Source organism: Antechinus flavipes, chromosome 4, assembly GCF_016432865.1.
Source record: "Antechinus flavipes isolate AdamAnt ecotype Samford, QLD, Australia chromosome 4, AdamAnt_v2, whole genome shotgun sequence".
NCBI classification, from domain to species: domain Eukaryota; kingdom Metazoa; phylum Chordata; class Mammalia; order Dasyuromorphia; family Dasyuridae; genus Antechinus; species Antechinus flavipes.
The window spans coordinates 109,460,106-109,464,100 of NC_067401.1; the positions used below are offsets into that span (position 1 = coordinate 109,460,106).

Below are 3,995 nucleotides of genomic sequence, written 5' to 3' on the forward strand. Positions count from 1 at the left end.
TCATCATAAATCCCTATCCACTACAATCTTGTTTTGGGAATTTAAAAAATTATAATTTATTTACTTTTTTTCTCCTCAGCCCCAGTCACCACAGCTGGTGTTGGTATTCACTTTCCTCCCCCAAGTACTCTCCACAGCCTAAGATGGCCCAGACCTCTACTGTAGGTAATCAAATCTTTCCTTAAAAATCCTGTTCAAAAAGAGAAGACTCTTTACCTGCCTCTGGGCTGCCATCTCATGTCCAATTTTCTAATCAGGTATACAACTTCCAGAAGATGTCAGAGAAGTATTTTATAACAAGCAGTTGGACTTCAAAGTCGAGCCACCTTGGGAATCTAGCTGAGAGTAGGAGGATTTCATTTCCTAACTTGTCCATGGACAATACAAAACCCATATTCATCCACCTTGGTGTCAAGTGGGTTGTTGCTGTCAAAATTATCTTATGATTATTTGAGAAATACATTAATTTCTTTTGTAGTGCAATAAACCATAGAAGTCTTTATAGCAGCTTATTCTAAGGAGACAAACATAAGAATTTGTGGCCCATCTTGTTGTTCCTGGTTTATAACTTTCAGCTTTATGGAATATGGATGAAATGAAAGGATTTATTGAAGATGCAAACTATTCTGTTGACTTGTTGGATGAAGGACTATATCTTGGAAATGTTATTGGTAACTATGTCTATGAATATCCCCTAATAGGAAAAATGCATTTTTTTTGGTTAGAAATCTTGGAAAATTTGTGAAGAAACACAGTCACTGGCAGAAGTAGCTCAAATAAAGCAATTCTACACAGCAAAATGCATTTTGGCTCCAGCTGTTCTAGAGTTCTTAGCAACTCTTAGAAATGAATTTGCATGTTCCAGAAAAAAAATGAAATGGCATTGATGCAAGAGTTGGATATTTCTTCTGAAAACATCATTGATATAAGTCCATGTAAGCAATCGTCTCAGATAAGTATGCAGTGATGATAACATCATGTCACATGACAATGAAATTGAGTTGAATGAAATTGTGCATAATCATCCAATTGCTAAACTCTTACTACACATCGCAACAAAAGATAGTAGTAGAGATGGAGGGAGTAACATGAAAGTTGGTACCTCATTAAAGAATTGTGGGTACTTTCTAGAACTTGAAACCCAAACAGTTGCTGTTAAGTTTCATGTTTCAAACTCTTGCAAAGGAGCTCAAGTGGATATCTAGTGCTTGATTTGTTTTTGACATAGTTGGAGAATTTAGCTTTAAGATGATCCTATTGAATGTTGGTGGAAGCTTCAAGGGTAGTGAAATTCAATTACAAGAAGTTAATCATGTCATCAGTTCATTGTTGGATGTCTACTTTCCTGAAGGATCTGGCATTAAAGTCATTGCAGAATCTGCAAGCTGTTAGATATCTTCTGTATTCACTTTAAGAGTTAATATCATTGCAAAGAAAATTATTGAAAATAATGTTTCTTCTAGAGTAGAAGTAATAAACCAGCCTTTATGAATTATAGGAATGATGGTATTGATGGTTCTTTTGCAAGTATTATTTGAGAACTTGAATACCATCCCAGCAGTTTGCAGAAAACTCAAGAAAGATGCACCTCTGTTTACAAGCAGTTTTTGGGGTCCATCCTGTGATGAACTTAATCAAACTGTGGAAAACTGACTTCTTGAGTTGAATGTGGGGGATGGACTCATCTTTAATAATACAGGAACAGACATTTTCCATGAGCCATCTGCTTTTAATGATTTTCAGAGGCCAACTACTTATTACATGACATCATCCAGTGATTGGTGTGAGATGCAAGATGCTGGAATTACTTCAGACACAATGATGAAGAACTTCTTTTTTGTGCCTTCTTGCATTCAGCTGAGCCAAGATGACAGCAGCTTTTCCACTGAAGCTTAAAACAGGCATTAACGTTTCCTTTTAGACCTGAAGTTTCAAGTTAAGCTTTTCTGATCAACATAACAGTGTGGGAAAAAAAATCAAACAATTTTAACAATTCACTTTTCAAAACTTGAAAGTAATTAGTAATAAAAGCTCATTGGGATCAGGAAAAATCAGCTTTTAACATCAATTCTTTGGGGTGAGGAGGGAATTAGATAATGTGTCTAGATTTAAAATGGTAAGTTTATATTTACATACAAATACATAGTTTTATGTGAAAATGAAAATAGCTCAAAATTGTATCACCTTTGTAAATAATACGGGAGTAACTTTAGAGCTCAGCTTCTGTATTGTATTTGAAGACTTTGCAAAAAAAATTGAAGTTTTGAACTTATGTATTTAAATTTGATATACTAAAAAGTATTGAATTAATATTTCCATCTTTTCTGTTTACAATATTGTAATCTCAATCCAAAATTTAATTTATATATAGTAAATTGAATTGTAAAGGTTAAAAAAATCCTTCAAGTTTTAAAAATTCTTTAGGGGCAACCCTCCTGGGTTATTATATTGCCAGTTATTGTCAGATTGTCACTCTGAGCACAAATAACACATCCAAGACAGACAAAAGCTGCAATTTTTCCTAGTAGAGTTTGCGAGAATGAACCCCCCAAAGTGTAGAACTGAGGGAAGAGTCAGGTCTGTGTTGCAGTTCTCAGTGGAGAAGCCCACACTATTCCCTCACCTGATAAGATTTCATCTGGAAATGATTAAAGGGGATGATTGAGGTTTCCCAAAGAGGCAGTTTTCAGGGACCAGCCTCTTTCTTCTGATCTCAGGAGAGCCCCCCACATTGTAACAATAGAAATTAATAAAGACAGACTGAGATTCCAAATTTCCCGATTTCATCAGTTTACTAATAGAACTCTGGGATCTGTTAATAAAAGGATTTAAATGGCTACCTCAGTTCAGATAAATGGCTGGTAGGGAAGGCTGCCCAATTCTTTAAAGTTGCATGTATTCCTTCAGCTGTCTATATTGTTTGTTCCTTTTCAGGCTAAGGCAAGACCATCGCAATTGGTAAACATTTTAATGAGATGGGATGAGAGTTGCTTCAGCTCTGGCAGGTTCAGGAAATGGGAACAGTTTTCAGAAAATAGGATTAGACAGCAAAAAGAGTCACCTGCAGCAGCTATTAGAATTTGGTGGATGAAGTGACAAAGTTAGATAGCACAGGGGGTGAGGAAAGAAACAAATTAAAATAATAGGATTGAGACTCACACGACTCAGGAAGCTATCTGAACAATTTGGTGTTTTTCAGTCAGTCTCTTTATGATCCCAATTGAGGTTTTCTCAGCTAAGATATTGGAATAGTTTGTCCTTTCCTTCTCCAGGAAGGAAACTGAAGTAAAATTAAGTGACTTGTCTAGGATGACACAACTAGTAAGTATCACATCATATTTGAACTCAGGAAGATGAATCTTCCTAACTTCAGACCCAGCAGTCTATCCAGTGCACTTGGCTGTCCCTACCTGAGTAAAGGGTGGAGGTAATTACTGGACAATAGCTTCATCTTTATGCAAGTTTCTCTGGTATGCAAACAAAGGGTAAAATTACAAGGAAAAAGAGTTTAGACGCACAGAATGGGAGAGTACTAAAACAAAACTAGCTTGATTAAGCCTTAAAAACGCTAATTAAAATCAACTTTCAATTTTCCAGGTAGAGATTGGATTTGGTGAACTTGTAGATTCTATGTTTTTGTAAGGAGTCAAGGAAAGTCCTTTCAGATTTAGTAGAGAGAAACAGTAAATTCAGTGTTTATGGAATTTTTTTTTTAAAAGAACTGTTTAGCCCCAATACTAATTTAGTACCTGATAGTTCCAGACTCCCTGTTGCCATAGTCCCACACCCCCTGTTGCCCCTATTCCCAGTTGTCTCCAGAAAAAATAATTTTACCTATTGCTCTCTGTGAAGCAGTTTGGACATGTGAGGATCAGGAAAATTAGGAAGGAACCAAGAGGTATCATAAGTATGAGGAGTACAACAAGTCACAAAGATGGGCAGTTGTCTAGAATGAATTCACAGACTCAAATCATCTCCAAGTCAAAGGGCAACAC

General features: G+C 36.0%; 1 pseudogene; it reads left to right on the forward strand.

Annotated features, from left to right (window-relative positions):
* Window positions 1–553: 553 nt before the first annotated feature.
* LOC127559771 (antizyme inhibitor 1-like) lies at window positions 554–1,896 on the forward strand (annotated as a pseudogene).
* The last annotated feature ends 2,099 nt before the right edge of the window (window positions 1,897–3,995 follow it).